The sequence below is a fragment of the Aedes albopictus genome, chromosome 3 (assembly GCF_035046485.1).
Source record: "Aedes albopictus strain Foshan chromosome 3, AalbF5, whole genome shotgun sequence".
In the NCBI taxonomy this organism is placed as follows: domain Eukaryota; kingdom Metazoa; phylum Arthropoda; class Insecta; order Diptera; family Culicidae; genus Aedes; species Aedes albopictus.
In genome coordinates this window covers 316,086,411-316,104,375 of record NC_085138.1, presented here as the reverse complement: position 1 = coordinate 316,104,375, position 17,965 = coordinate 316,086,411, and positions in this window count along the sequence as shown.

The following is a 17,965-nucleotide window of genomic DNA, read 5'->3' as shown; positions in this document are numbered from 1 at the left end:
GTTTTTACTTTACCTAATCGTGCATTTTAAGGGGTTTTAGGGGCGTTTCGATAATGTTCCAGGGGTATTCCAGAGGGCTTCAGGAACGTTACAGTGATTTTCACTGGGTTTCAAGGGCGTTCCAGGGGTGTTCAGCGCAGGCGCGGTGTAATTTCAACTGCTTGATGGCGCACGTCCTGAAAGGTTAAAATAATCTGTCAGGGAATAACTTTTTAATAGCTGATTTTAGATTCGAAAAATTATCTAAACAAGACGTTGGGTACCTGTTCTTTTTTTTAGTAGGGATGATGGTCATAAAAAAGTTTGAAATGTTTGTATTAACCTTCCTAATGCATCACGTTGGGGTTTGGGTCAAAAATGATCCTAATGCACAAGGAAGGTTAAGCTGTGATATTTAATTGTTGACTTATTTGGAGTTTTGGGAAAATGAACCTAATAATATAGCTTCCTCCCTGATAGATTTCTCGGCGATGCCCTTTGGAGTTCCCTGAAGGCTTTGCTTTAGGAATTACTTTTGAAGTTCAAGTGTTTTTTTTTCTGGGAATCCGTTATGGAATTCTTTTGAGACATTCTCCAAGATTTTACCACTGCATTTTTTACGTCGGATTTTTATGCCCCTTTCCCTTCTGTAATGGACGTAAAAGAGTTAGGCGTGTGTACATGAACAACAAATTATTACTACAGGGCTGAAATAAGGAAACTTTTCCGGTTCTCAAATTGGGCCATTGTGGATAAATAGGAAAAGGAATTAATAAAATGAAATAAAATAAAAGATTTTGTTTTGCTGTTGATCCCGCAGCCTTTCGTTAAATCACAATATAAGCAAAAAAGACAATAACGGCAAAGAAAGGCTATAATAGATAGCGATATGATGGCTTTCCATAATGCCAGCCGGACTTTTTCTCTCGCCTGTTTTTATTGCGTGGCCCACTTATTCATATGCGGTTGCATTTCATCCCGTTCGAGTCGTTTATATTTTTATGATCGCACTTCGTGTTTTTGTTTTCCCTATTTCGCCGTTATGCCAACAACAACGTCGTTTCCCCCATTATAAATGATATATATGCAGAACAGTTGAGCGGAGTTTGTTCGTACTTTCCCCGGACGTTAAAATTTTATTTCCTAACAAAATGGCTAAATCCACCATAATTTGCCCGTGACGATTGGCGCGACATCATAATCATCGCTTATACCGTCATCATTAGCCCATTTTGGGGCTGAAAGGTGGTGTCTCCGTTTGTCGCTTTCTCTCCACTTGTGTTAAACTATTCCCAAGGGGTCACTTGACTTTAATGACCTCTTGGCCGGTTCATCGTGGGGCGGGTTCGTGAGATGGGAGTAAAAGTCAAAAGCCGAATAGTGGCGGAAGTCCTTTTTGATTATCCCGTTGTTGCTGCTGTTGGGGAGTAAGTTCTTTTGCCTTTGTAGGCACCTACAAGGCAGCAGTAGCCTTGGTAGTCAAACAAGCTAATTTGCACTACGATGACAAAGTTGATGAAAGTTAAATAAAAGTTCAACTAGGGCGGTGTCTGCTTCCGGGTAACGTGAATGAGAGATTATGTTAAGTAAACAAGTTGCTTCAGGGAGGAGCAGGGATATTAAACAATGCCTGCACCCCCAATCTTATGATGGTGCTTTTAAGCTGCACATCTTGACGCCAATTTAAAACATGTTAATCCAATCGAATCACAAAAAACTAATAGTTTGAACCCATAAGGACAGATGCTCTTATACCAGCTACCCATAATTAATTTTTCGATCTCCCAATTGCTTTTACGGCATACCAAAACCTCTTTTTATGCAGGTTATTTTTATGCACTTTTAAATTATCCACCCTTTTTAATGCCCTGCATAAAAAAGGAGAGATTTTAAGGATCAATATAGGGTGCCTGTACCAATTATGGCACAACCTAAGGAAAACTATTTGTACAAAAATAACGAAAAGACTAACGAATATCATCAATATGTTAAAAGATAGCTTAGTTTCCATACTTTAAAGGAAAACTGTGGAAACGGAGCCAAAACTACTTTTAGTATTTATGTATTACATCGTGTGCCAATGATAGGAACCCTGTACAGTCCCGATTCGTTCGTTGGCGGCTCGTTAGATGGGCTGTCTCGATAGTTGAATGTTCACTGGTTGGGGCAAAACCCAACTAAAAAGCACTGTCAATGTCAAAATCGATGTCAAAATGAGTTTGACGTCTGACCGCCGTTGCAACGCAGCTCATATATACAGAACGTTTGTGCAAGTATGTGAGTGTTTCGTGACGTATTTCTCGTCACTTGCGTGTGTCTACAACATTTTAATCAGTTGTCAGTTGCCCCAACGAACGAACACGATTCGCTAATCGGGGCGCAGTCGTGACCCAACGAGCGAATCCTCACTGTACCAGTTATGGTTACATTTTTTAGCTTCGGTTCCTTTTCGCACTATTTGCATGCATTCCTTATGGTATGTGCTTATGGGGTTTGCCATAATTGGTACACTATGACAAAAAGGGTGTAAGGAAGCCGAAATATTAGAAATAATGAATCATTTCTACCATAATTTGAGCAAAATGTGCAGTTTAAATGAGTGTTGATTCCTTGTTGATTTATACCTCGTTAAACGGTGAAAATCAACTATGGCGAATGATTGGTACTATATCCATAATTGGTACACTTACCCTCGTGCATAAAAAATGTAATAATGTCGGCAACAGCGACCAGGGGGTGTTTGTAGGAGAACGCAAAAGGAGATTGCAAGGGTGTTTCAAGGGGTCCCAAGGGATTTCAGGGGCGCTTAAGAGGATCTCAGGGTCACCTCAGGAGGTTTCAGTATTTAAGGGGGTTCAGCGTGTCAAGGGTTTCAGGCGGTACCAGATGATCTCAGGGTGGGTTTCAGGGGGTCTCAATGGGAGTCAGTATTGATTCAGGGAGCCTCAGGAGCGTGTTATACTATTGACACGCTCCTGATATCTCCATAATCCCTTTGAAATATCTCTAAACTGCCTTAAAAGGCTTCTGAGGCCCCATGAAACTCTCTGAAACGCCATGAAACCCCCTGAAACCTCTTGTGCTCTTGTGAGCACCCTCGCTCCCCCGAAAACCTTTGAAACCACTTGAAACGCCCCCCGAAATTGCCACAATCCTATTGAAACCCCCTGAAATCTATGTTGACATTCCCATGAACTCCCTTTGAGCGCCCTTTAAACCTAGTAGGATGTTGGGGTCAATATGATCCAGACAGGCTCGCTGAACTTGCACTACGCCCTTGTGGAACGCCTATCATAATATCTTGGGAGGGTTAAAGGTTCCTGAAACCTCCCTAAAACGATCCTGAAAAGGCCTCGAAGCACTTTTGAAATGCCTTCAGACACCCCTGAAACCTAGATAACTTCATGGAATCGCATGGAACACATTGAAATGCCTTTAAAAGGCTCGAGAAACCCCCTAAAAACCCCGAAACCTTCTTGAGCGCTTCCAAAATGCTATCAACTCTCTGAAACGCCTTGGAGCTACCCAGAAACGCCTCTCTGAGAGCTACCCAGAAACCTTCTTAACCTCATCTCGGATGCCCAGCAGCAATACCTGTTCTTACGAACTAAGTTCCTAAGTAAAGCCTCGGCTCAAATCCCCAGCCCTCAACCAATGCTATAAAAGGAGGTTCGCTTGGAAACTGCCGGAGTTATTTGGGTAATTCCTCCAGGGATTACTCTCATAGGGGTTACGCTCAAGATTGTGTGAGCGAGTTACTCGAGGAGTTCCTTCAAAAACATTTCCAGGACTTCCTTCGAAGAGTATTCCAAAATATCACTTCTTTGAAAAATCCTTGTACAATTTCTTTAAGATCTTATTTCACAATTCCTTCGGCATTTTTGTAATTCTTAGAATAATGTAGAAATTCATTCGGAAACTCCAACGGTTATTCTATTGAAAATTGCTTTTGTAATTGCTTCGGCATTTAATTTTAAGAAATATATTGAAAATATTTCTACAATTAAGGTTTTGTATCGAAAATCCTTTTTGCCGTTCTTTTCACCCTAGTAGGATGTTGGGGTCAATATGACCTAGACAATGTGAATGTGACCCAGACTCACTGAATGTGCACTACACCGTCGTGGTGTACCTTACTTAACATTTTAGGAGAGTTAAATATTGATTTACTAATTCAGTTGGAAATTGCTTTGGAAAATCCTTCTGGTATTTTCTAAAGATACTGCAGTTTCATAAGAAATTTCTTTGAAAATTGATCATATGGAAAGTTAGAAGAATAGAATTTATCCCACCAAGAATATCTCCAAAGTTTCGCCATAAACGGCTCATGAAGTTTCAACAAATATTACTTAAAAAACTTCTTCCAGAAATTAATTTTAAAATTTCTTTAAGAGTTTTCCCCCAAATGCATTAACCATTTTTCCAGGAATTCTATCAATAGTTCCTTTGAAAATGCTTCCGGAAGTTGCTCCGAGCAGTTCTTCAAGATTCTGTTTTTATAAAATTTTGATATTTTTTTACGATTCGGCTAATGATCCGGTTGGTCCTTTGCCCCCTCGGATATCAGGTATTGGAATGAAAGAAGAGAGTTTTAAAAGATCTTGGGTCGAATATCCGTTTCGTTGAGTTTACGCGTGTCCGGTTTGCTGAATTGGAGGCTGTTTCGGGGGATCTGATAGTGCATACCAGTATTCAATGGGCAGTGTTCAATGAGGAGGTTGACGAATAGTATTTGCGAAGTTTTAAGATTACTGAAAGTGATAAGTGTATGAAGACCTAAACCTTGCGTTTCACTATGTGTATTATCATGTGCCGTTACAAATCATCCCGGGGAGGAAGATGGGATTTTTTGTTTTTGTTTCGGATGTACCGGAATTCATTGATTTGTGGTTCGTTATTTGCGATCAACCGATAAAGTACCTGATTTTTGAACAAAAGAAGAAAACAACAACTGAAATTACTGCCGTGTTGTGTACCTCATTCTACTTTCTTGCGTGTTTTTGCACTTGAGAAGAAAATTGCTGATGGAGCACACCTACTTTGGAGAAGACAATGCTTGTCTTGCGAGGAGAATTCGGACCGAAATGGGTGAGAGCTTTCCAATATTCATCATGTACTACCATTCATTTTCATTGTTTACACATTTGTATATTTTGTATCATATTCACACTCTGGCAGCACTGCAAGCTAGTAAACGTTTGGCATAACTCATACTTAATTCCAGATCATTCCCGTACCAAACTCCCAACTCCTTTCTATTTACGAGGGCGTCGGTGAGTCGCTGGCATCTCGATAAATAGATATCATCCCTTCGCTGCTATCCCTTCCCATCCACATAAACGTGTTTCTTTTCGTTTCAGAGAGCGAGCAATGGCGCTTAAGCCTAGGCTTGTTAGCCAGGACACAGTGAAAATGCCTGTGCCTCATCCCGGAATCAAAAAGGCCGATGGAGTGACAAAATTTCTTAGCTGTCACTCCCAACGTTGGTGTTTAAATATATTAAACACTTACACTCACACCAACACATTTACATGATCTACCCAATTACACTTGCATTCTGCATTTTGTCGCATCACTCGCTTATAGTGATTCCCAAATCAACCCATTCCAAATATCCAACTCCATGACACCTATGGGGGCGCCGGTGAGTCGCTGGCCTTTCATAAAGTAGGTGTCATATCATCACATCCTTTCTTTTCCTCGTAACGGAGAAGATGGGCGTGGCCGGCAATGGAAGTTCTCATGTCTTTTTTGCTTCAACCTCTAATTGGATAGCTGTTCCTTCCCAAATAGCATTCCATAAGCAATTAGAATAGGAGTATTAAAGTTTAAACATGCCAACTTTCAGTATGCAATCTACGAATTACTCCGTTACCACGCAACGCAACGCAACGCAACGCAATTCTGTTTTTATGAAATTTCTCCGAGAATTCTTCGATAAGCTTCTTCGAATATACTTCCATTTGGTCTTTTGGGAACCACCTTCAGTTTTATTTTCTGGAATTTGTCAAGATATTTCACAAAAGTCAGAAATGCCTTCAAAAGTTCTTATGAAACTCTTTCGGTGGTAGTTCCTCTGAGAATTTTTCAAAGATTTCTCTAGTAGCACCTTTCAGAATTCCTTTGTGAACTCCTGCGAGAATTTCTTTGAATTTTCCTTTTTCTTCTAGTTCCTCCGAGAGCATTTTTGAAACTACCTCTGAAATTTCTGCACAGTTTCAGAGTTTCTTCTGAGAATTCACTGAAAAGTTTTCCAGGAAACCTTTCAGAAGATACTCCATAAATTTATTCAGGAGCTTTTTTTTCAATAATATGTTCGGAAATTCGGAAATTCCCTGAATAATTTCTAGAGAAATCGATTTGTTAATTTCCTAGGCATACGCGCCAACTTGTGACGTAGTTGGGGGGGCGAGGCCTCTCAAAATCAACCAAATTCGTAAAATTTCGACGCAGTTCATCTAGTTTAGGCATATTTACGTGAAAACTAGCGCATTGAGCTGAAAAAAGTTGAATTTTGTCCAATTTTGGAGAGCTTCGCCCCCCCAACTACGTCACAAGTTGGTGCCTATGTTCCTAGGCAATTTTTTTTCTAAATTCCTGGAGGAATATGTGGATATACGTGTATCTCCAGGGATTCCTGGAGGTTTATACTTCTGTAAACTTTCTAGGAAAATTCTACTGAAAACATCTTAAGGAATTCCAACAAATATTTCTGGAGAAGTTTCTGAATGAAAGAATTCGAAGAGAAATTTCTGATGAAAAAAAAAACCCTGGATGATTTTTTGAGAAAACATATAGTGGATTACCAGCAGAAATTTCTAAAGGAATTACTTTATTACTTTCTGCTGCAATTCCTAGAAGAATACTTGCTTATACATCTGAAAAAACATGAAAGAATGAATGGATGCCCGATGGAACTCCAGCAGGAGTCCCAGTAGGAGTTTGTGAAGAAATACCTGGATAAATGTTGAACAAACCGCTAGAGAAATTGTCTCAAGAGTTCTTAAAGGAATATCTGAACGAATCCGTGGATGAAATTCTTAAAGACTTATTGAGAGTATTTCTGAAGTAACTTCTGGACGAGTTTCAAGAAGAAGCCTTGAAACATTTTATGTCGACATTCCTGAAATAATTTCTGAAGGCATTCATAAAGAAAATTTGAAAAGAACTTGAAGAAAGCTTTTCTAAAGGAATTCTATGGATTCTTAGTCCATAGGAATTATCCTAGGAACTCTCAGAAGAATCACGGAAGTAATCTTTGGACAATCTAAGGCGATCGCTGCAAGAGTTCATTAAGGAAGTATTATATTTTCAGTGAATCGCAAGAGGAGTAATGGAAGGAAATAATGGAAGATTTTCAAGAAAATTCCGGGAGCGATTTTTGAGAAAAACACGTAGAGAAATTTCTTAGGAAGTCCAAGGAAGTTTTCTTAAGGTTAACAAGATTAATTTTCCGAACGAATTTCCGGACAAAATCCTGAAGAAATTTACGGAGGTACCATTGTAAGATTATCTTAAAAAATCCTGGAGAATCTTTTAAATGAATCTGTGGATTATTTACTAGAAGAAATCCCTTCAGGATTTTCTTAAGCAGTCTGTGCAGTAATTTCTGCAGCAATCCATGGAAGATTTTCTGAAGAAGTTTTCTGGGAAATTTGTGGATGAATCTATTGAAAAATTTATGAATGAGTTTCTAAAGAAATCCCTTGAAGATTAAAAAAATCCCTATGAGACGTCACAAGTATTTAAAAAAAAAACATGTGAAGAAAACTTTGCATGAATTGTTAACCCTAAAAGGGATACCTGGGGTCCATTGGACCCCAGGCGCCTTTCAGAGCTCGTCATTTATGGAACACACTCAGCGAGGTGACGAAACTGAGGCCATGAAGCTATCCCTTTTAGGGTTAATGTGGGTAAATCTATGGATGCATTTACAAAAAAGGGCTGGATAAATTTCTGAAAAAAAAATCAAAAGAAATTGGTAATCTCTGGAAATTTCTAAAAAAGTCCGTGGAAGATTCTCCATAAGATTCTGTGAATTGTCAAGGAAACCTATATCTTTAAAGAATTTTCCAAAGAATTTCCCGAAAAGATTCCTGGATAAATGTCTCGAGCAGTTTTGAAAAAATCGCCGGACGTATTTCTTTTGCAATGTATGTAAGCTTTTCCATAGAAATTCTTTACGAATCTTCTGAAGATATCTTTATAAAAGTTTCTAAAGAAATTCCTGGTGGAATTTGCATGAAAGTTGCTGAAGAAAATTTCCAAATGAGTCCTTAGAAGAGTTTTCGATACAATCTGTGAGGAAATTCATATAGGAATTTACAAGAGAATTACTGGAGGGATCCTTTGAGGAATTTCTAAAAGAATCTCTTGAGGAAGTTCTGACCGAATTTTCGTAAGATTATCTAGAAACCCTTCTTAAGAATTGCTGAACGAATCTTTTCCAAAGGTGTGCCTGTAGAAATTTCTGAATATATATCGAAAGGCTCTGCTGGAGGCTCGGCTGTATGATTTCAACTATCAAGGCTACTCAGTCTTGAATTAACAAACGATTTTTATTACTTGCCCAATATTACGACACGGGCTTAGTGTCTTCTTGGGGGGGGGACTTGTTTTTTTGTCATGTTTCATCTAACTGTAATTGTCCTGTTTTTTGTTTGGTGTTACATCACTTAGTTGACTTGTTATAATTTCCAACGGGCTATTGCCAATAAAATAAAAACTTCTGGAAGAATGCCAGGTGGATTTCCTTGAATAATTTCCGAGAAGCTTCCACAACAATTTCCGGAAAAAGTACTGGAGGAAGCACTATAAGACTTACCAAAACGGAAATGTTGGTGGAACTAACGGAGAAATTCCTTCAGGAAAACATGGAAATATTTTTGAGTGAACTGGAGATATTCAGTGGAAAAATCCTGAAGAATTCCAAAAGAATGTTCCTCGAGATTTTTCTCAAGAATTCCCAGACAAATTCTCGGAATAATTTCAGGGTCGCTCGAAATTTTCGAACAAATTAGTCTCAAAAGAATTACCTGGAAAGCTTCCGGAAGTATTCCTGATGAAATTTCTGGGAAATTCTGAAAGATGAATTGCTTAAAAAAACTTCTGGGAGGAACTTCCGAGAAACTCTGGAGGAACTACTGACAGAATCTCCAGAGGAACTTAACGAAAAAATCACAGAGTAATTTCTGGTTGTATTCTTAGAAGACGTTCTGGAAAGGGCTTGTCCATTAACTACGGAAACTGATAGGATGGAGGGGGGGGGGTTTGTTTGTGTGACCAAAGTCTACGCTCCATACAAATTTCATAAATTTTGTATGAACAAAAGTCTACGAGAGGGAAGGGGGGTTTCTGAGATGGATACCCGGGTAGAGGTGAAATACTGACGATCAAAACATGATATTGGTTTGATTGATATAAGAGATAAAATATCTGAAAATAATATCCAAAATATGTTCCTGAAACATCTTGATAATATCAAAATTTGATATTTTAAGATCAAACGAATGGCTCGCTGCTATTGGTTAGATCTTACAAAATCTAAATATGATATGATCATGATATTCCAGGAGTAAATTTATTATATTATTTTTAGATCTTTTATCTCTTATATCAATCACACCAATATCACTTTTTGATATCGATATCAAAATATGCTATTATTGAGCTCTTTTCCTCTACTCGGGTAGCGCCGTAAACCCCGCAACAACTCCTGGGAGAATACCTTGGGAAATTCCATAAACTTTCGAAAGAATTTCATGAGTAACTTTTAAACAAATTTCTTAATGATGAATTTCCGGAAGAATTCTCAAAGAATCTTCCAAAAAAAAAAAACTTCAGAAAGAAGTGCCGGAGAAGTTCACAAAAGAATTTCTATAAAAGTTCCCAGCATCTTTGAAAGTTCCTGATGTAAAACACGGAAGAATTTGTACTGTAATTTCTATAGGAGTTTCCAGAAGAACTTCTTCAGGAGTAGAAGCCGGAGGAACCACTAGAAGTATTCCCGGTAGAACTCCTGGAGGAATACTCAGTGGAATTCCTAGAGGACTTCCCAGCGAAAGTCCTGAAGGGATTCCCAGGGAAACACTTCAGAGAAAATTTCAGGAATTCTCGGAGGAACTCCTGCTGATTTTTTTTGAAAACTCCCCAGTGGAAATCCAGAGCCATTTACAGTGAAACTTTTATAAACAATCCCCGTGGATATCTAGAGAAATTCCAAGCCGTTTTGGATATGGGGTTTGCCCTTTCTCAAGGAAAAAAATACATATCGTCTGTGTAGAAAAAAAAAAGAAATCGTTTAAATATTGAGACTGAGATAGCCGTTTCAACGCAATAGCATCAAGTTCTTGTCGAAATAATCCCAAATCAAAAAATATCTTCGTATTTTTTTGAATTCCTGTAGATTAAACATCAGAATCTTTTGCGGGCTCCTTAAGCATTTCATAATGAAATTCCCTATATGGAACTTTCAGTGCAAATTGTAAATAAATGCACAGTGTAAATCCTAGAAGTATTCTCGTAGAAACTTTAAGAAGAATTCCCAGAACAGTTCTTAAAGGAAATGAAGATGAAATTTTAAGAGGAATTCTCAATGGAACTTCAAGAGGAATTCACAGAAGCATTTGGAGAAGAATTTTCAGTGCAACTCTTGAAGTAACTCCCTATGTAAGTCCTTAGAATTCCTAGAATAATTCTCAATTAAACTCTCCAGAATAAACTTCTTGTATTCCCAGAGGAACTTCTAGAGAAATTCTCGAAAAACTCCTGCAGGAATTCCTGGAGCATCGTCTAGAGGAGTTCTCAGTTGAAACCCCAGAGTAAAATGGATGGAATTTCTGGAGCAAATTCCGGTCAAACTCGAAGAAGAATTCCCAGTGGAACCCAGAAAAACTCCCAGGTAAACTCATGGCACATAACATAAGTGGAACTCTGGCTCAAGAAGTTGATGCTTTTTCGATTTCGTACACTGGTATACAGGGCATCGAAATGTCAAATGCGTTATAACATTATTGCCATACCATTTTTCAGCATGTATACCATTTTTCATTGCTGAGAAGTAAAACAAAGACGTCATAGATCTAGACTGGCAGCACGAGTAAACCTTAAAAAGGACATACATTATGATGAATCTTTGAAAATTCAAGTCAAAAGTACGTTTTCTAGCCTTAAATATGAAGGGAGATCGATATATGATAAGTGGAAGTGTAATTTCGAAGATTTCAATAAATTTAAGTCAAAATGAATAATCGATTCCCAGCAGCTAGTTTTGCGCATATCTCAGATGCCAATCTTTGTTCTTGTATTCTTTGCAAAAACTGGAATACTGGTTGGATCAGCTGTTTTTTGTTTACGAAAATAAATGACAGTTCGACGCCTTTTATAAAAGATATAACAGTTTTGCGTGCTGGAAAAGGATACAACTTTTTCCTTCGCTCTGACCATAGAGTTCCACTTATGTTATGTGCTCATGGAGCAATACCCAGTGCAATGAAACTTTTAGAAAAATGCATAAACTATAAGCTATTTTCAGAAACTCCCGGTGTCTTCCTGGATTGGGTAAATTTCGGAGGACTAGTTGCTCCACTTTCAAAATATCATTGACGAGACATACGTTATGTAGAATTTTAAGTTAACACCTGTACCTTTGAATTTAGAACAAAAAAATCGACCACGGCTTAAAGCGACCGTAGAATTTATCCGTAGTATGAATGCTGCAACCATGTTACACTTCGAATGACATTAGGAATTCAGTGTGAAACCAAGCGAGAAAAATTGTTCCTCCCAAGGTGGATGGCTGAGAATCCCTATATTTGTAACGGATCCCCGAGATGGGTCATCTTAGTGTCATTCTCCGCACGTAGCATCAATTTTATTTTATTTCATTGTTTTATTCCAGCTATTCCTCGTATAGCAGCAAGCCGTAGCAACACGCGCATTTTTATTCCCATCCCGAATTGTCTCCATCCAGTCTGAAGCAGGAACGACAATTCGACTTACGTGAACAAATTGCACAATTTTCCGGCATTTTAAAGAGGCAGCTTTCACCATTCCCGCAAATTTAGTATCTGACAACGGCGGGTTGTAACAATTGCTGCACCATCACCGAGTCAAAATAGCAACAATTTGGGAGAATGTATGGTTGCGCCTAAATGTAGATATGAAGACATGTGTAGTGCGCCGGGATGTTGGCAGTCGCTTCACAACAGGCGCATAAATGTGCCGATAAAATCTACCGCAAACAAGTTTTCGCAATGGGAAAGACGAAAAGGGGGCGCTTTTTTGGCAAGGACTCAAATGGTGGCAGAATACTCGACATATGAACCTTGCAAGGAATTTGTATCGTTTCATCAAATGGTCGTTGCAGATACTCGAAACTCAAGTTTTGAATATGCGAGGAAATTCACCTAGCCTTCATAACTTCAACTTTGCCTATTATTACCCACAGTCGATATTTCCTCATAAAACGAGATCTTTCGTAGAGACCCATGGAAATTGTAGTTTTCTTGCAAATTGGGTGCTCGTTCACTCGGAATATGAACCGCAAGCTCGTAAAGGCAAATAAAAATAAGGTACACTAAAACCCCAATTTACGCTCACTTCTTTTGCGCCAAACTCAATTTGCGCCCCCCGATTTACGCACTTATTCCCAAATAACGCTCCCCCCATTTACGCACTAATTCCCAAATAGCGCTCCCCCAATTTACGCTCCTTAGGCGTAAATTGGGGTTTTAGGTATTCGGGAACAAGTAACATGTGATACATATGATACATAGAGGGTTAGGGTAGAGGGTAGGGTAGATGGTTAGGCTAGAGGGTTATGCTAGATGGTAGAGTAGAAGGTAGGGTAGAGGGTAGGGTAAAAGGATTAGGGTAGAAGGTAGGATAGAGGGTTGGGTAGAGGATTAAGGTAGAGGGTTGGATAGAGGGTTCGGGTAGAGAGTAGGGTAGAAGGTAGGGTAGGTAGAGGTAGGGTTGAGGGTAGAGGTTAGGGTAGATGATTAGCGTAGAAGGTAGGGTAGAGGGTTAGGGTAGAAGTTAGGGTAGAGGGTAGAAGAGAAGGTAGGGTAGAGGGTAGGGTTGATGATTAGCGTAGATGGTAGGGTAGAGGCTTATTGTAGAGGATAGAGTAGAGAATAGGATAGAGTGTTTGAGTAGAGGGTAGGGTTGAGGGTTAGGGTAGAGGGTTAAAGTAGAGAATATGGTAGAGGGTTAGGGTAGGGGGTAGGGTAGTGGGGAGGGTAGAGGATAGGATGGAGGGTTAGGGAAGGATGACATGAGATGAGATGAAAGATGAGATGAGACAAGAGATGAGATGATAGATGAGATGAGAGATAAGATGAGAGATGAGATGAGAGATGAGAGATGAGAGATGAGAGATGAGAGATGAGAGATGAGGGACGAGAGATGAGAGATGAGAGATGAGAGATGAGAGATGAGAGATGAGAGATGAGAGATGAGAGATGAGAGATGAGAGATGAGAGATGAAAGATGAGAGATGAGAGATGAGAGATGAGAAATGAGAGATGAGAGATGAGAGATGAGAGATGAGAGATGAGAGATGAGAGATGAGAGATGAGAGATGAGAGATGAGAGATGAGAGATGAGAGATGAGAGATGAGAGATGAGAGATGAGAGATGAGAGATGAGAGATGAGAGATGAGAGATGAGAGATGAGAGATGAGAGATGAGAGATGAGAGATGAGAGATGAGAGATGAGAGATGAGAGATGAGAGATGAGAGATGAGAGATGAGAGATGAGAGATGAGAGATGAGACAAGAGATGAGATGATAGATGAGATGAGAGATAAGATGAGAGATGAGATGAGAGATGAGAGATGAGAGATGAGTGATGAGAGATGAGAGATGAGGGACGAGAGATGAGAGATGAGAGATGAGAGATGAGAGATGAGAGATGAGAGATGAGAGATGAGAGATGAGAGATGAGAGATGAGAGATGAGAGATGAGAGATGAGAGATGAGAGATGAGAGATGAGAGATGAGAGATCAGAGATGAGAGATGAGAGATGAGAGATGAGAGATGAGAGATGAGAGATGAGAGATGAGAGATGAGAGATGAGATGAGAGATGAGAGATGAGAGATGAGAGATGAGAGATGAGAGATGAGAGATGAGAGATGAGAGATGAGAGATGAGAGATGAGAGATGAGAGATGAGAGATGAGAGATGAGAGATGAGAGATGAGAGATGAGAGATGAGAGATGAGAGATGAGAGATGAGAGATGAGAGATGAGAGATGAGAGATGAGAGATGAGAGATGAGAGATGAGAGATGAGAGATGAGAGATGAGAGATGAGAGATGAGAGATGAGAGATGAGAGATGAGAGATGAGAGATGAGAGATGAGAGATGAGAGATGAGAGATGAGAGATGAGAGATGAGAGATGAGAGATGAGAGATGAGAGATGAGAGATGAGAGATGAGAGATGAGAGAGATGAGAGATGAGAGATGAGAGATGAGAGATGAGAGATGAGAGATGAGAGATAGAGATGAGAGATGAGAGATGAGAGATGAGAGATGAGAGATGAGAGATGAGAGATGAGAGATGAGAGATGAGAGATGAGAGATGAGAGATGAGAGATGAGAGATGAGAGATGAGAGATGAGAGATGAGAGATAGAGATGAGAGATGAGAGATGAGAAATGAGAAATGAGAATGAGAGATGAGATGAGAGATGAGATGAGGGATGAGATGAGAGATGAGATGAGAGATGAGATGAGAGATGAGATGAGAGATGAGATGAGAGATGAGATGAGGGATGAGATGAGAGATGAGATGAGAGATGAGATGAGAGATGAGATGAGAGATGAGATGAGAGATGAGATGAGAGATGAGATGAGAGATGAGATGAGAGATGAGATGAGAGATGAGATGAGAGATGAGATGAGAGATGAGATGAGAGATGAGATGAGAGATGAGATGAGAGATGAGAGATGAGAGATGAGAGATGAGAGATGAGAGATGAGAGATGAGAGATGAGAGATGAGAGATAAGAGATGAGAGATGAGAGATGAGAGATGAGAGATGAGAGATGAGAGATGAGAGATGAGAGATGAGAGATGAGAGATGAGAGATGAGAGATGAGAGATGAGAGATGAGAGATGAGAGATGAGAGATAGAGATGAGAGATGAGAGATGAGAAATGAGAAATGAGAAATGAGAGATGAGATGAGAGATGAGATGAGGGATGAGATGAGAGATGAGATGAGAGATGAGATGAGAGATGAGATGAGAGATGAGATGAGAGATGAGATGAGGGATGAGATGAGAGATGAGATGAGAGATGAGATGAGAGAATGAGATGAGAGATGAAGATGAGAGATGAGATGAGAGATGAGATGAGAGATGAGATGAGAGATGAGATGAGAGATGAGATGAGAGATGAGATGAGAGATGAGATGAGAGATGAGATGAGAGATGAGATGAGAGATGAGATGAGAGATGAGATGAGAGATGAGATGAGAGATGAGATGAGAGATGAGATGAGAGATGAGATGAGAGATGAGATGAGAGATGAGATGAGAGATGAGATGAGAGATGAGAGATGAGATGAGAGATGAGATGAGAGATGAGATGAGAGATGAGATGAGAGATGAGATGAGAGATGAGATGAGAGATGAGATGAGAGATGAGATGAGAAATAAGATGAGAGATGAGATGAGAGATGAGATGAGAGATGAGATGAGAGATGAGATGAGAGATGAGATGAGAGATGAGATGAGAGATGAGATGAGATGAGAGATGAGAGATGAGATGAGAGATGAGATGAGAGATGAGATGAGAGATGAGATGAGAGATGAGATGAGAGATGAGATGAGAGATGAGATGAGAGATGAGATGAGAGATGAGATGAGAGATGAGATGAGAGATGAGATGAGAGATGAGATGAGAGATGAGATGAGAGATGAGATGAGAGATGAGATGAGAGATGAGATGAGAGATGAGATGAGAGATGAGATGAGAGATGAGATGAGAGATGAGATGAGAGATGAGATGAAAGATGAGATGAGAGATGAGATGAGAGATGAGATGAGAGATGAGATGAGAGATGAGATGAGAGATGAGATGAGAGATGAGATGAGAGATGAGATGATAGATGAGATGAGAGATGAGACGAGAGATGAGAGATGAGAGATGAGATAAGAGATGAGATACAGTGGTTCTCAAGCTGGGGTCACGGGCCATGCTGTTTTCGCAAGAACCTTAAGGTCGAGGAGAAAGAGTGATTATGCATCTCAAGGGGTATTTATTACAATTCTCTGGTGTTGTAAACATCAGGGGTTTTCAAGCTGGAGTTACGGGCCATGCGAATTCCTCAAGAATCTTAAAGGCGATGAGAAAGTGAAATCGGCTTTTCACATAATGCATCTCAAGCAGCATTATACAATAGGGTTCCGGGTAATTTTGCCGAATGCCGTTTGGTCAAACTCCATTTGGCCGAAAAGGTCGTTTGGCCGAATGCCGTTTGGCAGAAAAATGCATGATAAAATAAAGTGACCATGGCATTGTTTCCCGTTTTAGTATATCTCTAAAGAACAGCCCATGATTCAAAGAACGAAAAAGCTTTGATATAATATCGGTAGTTTCAACGCCAACTAATCAATGAAAATCAATACTAGAAAGAATAGTCTATAATTGAAAGAAGGAAATACTTCTGATGGTCATATTGGCAGTTAGAATGTCAAAAACTTCCTCTGAATTCTTTTGATCATGATTCGGCCAAACGGCATTCGGAAAAACGACCCTATCGGCCAGATGGCATTCGGCCAAACGACATTTGGCCAAACGAACTTAAACTTAAACTTTGCTCTTCTTCCTAGCACTTTCGGTTCATGAGATATTCACGTGGCCCGTGATCATAGATTGGAAACCACTGAATTTTTAACATATCCATATTAGGGATCTTGATCCTTAAGATGATCAATCCGTATAACAATTGCTCTTCTACCTAGCACTTTCGGTTCTTCATATATTCACGTGGCCCGTGACCACTGATTTTTCAACATATCCATATTAGAGATACTGATTCTTGAGATGACCAATCCGTAACACATTTACTCTTCTTCCTAGCACTTTCAGTTCTTGAGATATTAACGTGGCCCGTGACCATAGATTGGAAACCACTGATTTTTCAACATATCTATATCAAAGATACTGATCCTTGAGATGATCAATCCGTAGAACGTTTGCTCTTCTTCCTAGCACTTTCGGTTCTTGAGATATTCACGTGGCCCGTGACCATAGATTGGAAACCACTGATTTTTCAACATATCTTTATCAGAGATACTGATCCTTGAGATGATCAATCCGAAAAACATTTGCTCTTCTTCCTAGCACTTCCGGTTCTTGAGATGTTCACGTGGCCCGTGACCATAGGTTGGAAACCACTGATTTTTCAACATATCTATATCAGAGATACTGATCCTTGAGATGATCAATCCGAAAAACATTTGCTCTTCTTCCTAGCACTTCCGGTTCTTGAGATATTCACGTGGCCCGTGACCATAGATTGGAAACCACTGATTTTTCAACATATCTTTATCAGAGATACTGATCCTTGAGATGATCAATCCGAAAAACATTTGCTTTTCTTCCTAGCACTTTCGGTTCTTGAGATATTCACGTGTCCCGTGACCATAGGTTGGAAACCACTGATTTTTCAACATATCTTTATCAGCGATACTGATCCTTGAGATGATCAATCCGAAAAACATTTGCTCTTCTTCCTAGCACTTCCGGTTCTTGAGATATTCACGTGGCCCGTGACCATAGATTGGAAACCACTGATTTTTCAACATATCTATATCAGAGATACTGATCCTTGAGATGATCAATCCGAAAAACATTTGCTCTTCTTCCTAGCACTTCCGGTTCTTGAGATATTCACGTGGCCCGTGACCATAGATTGGAAACCACTGATTTTTCAACATATCTATATCAGAGATACTGATCCTTAAGATGATCAA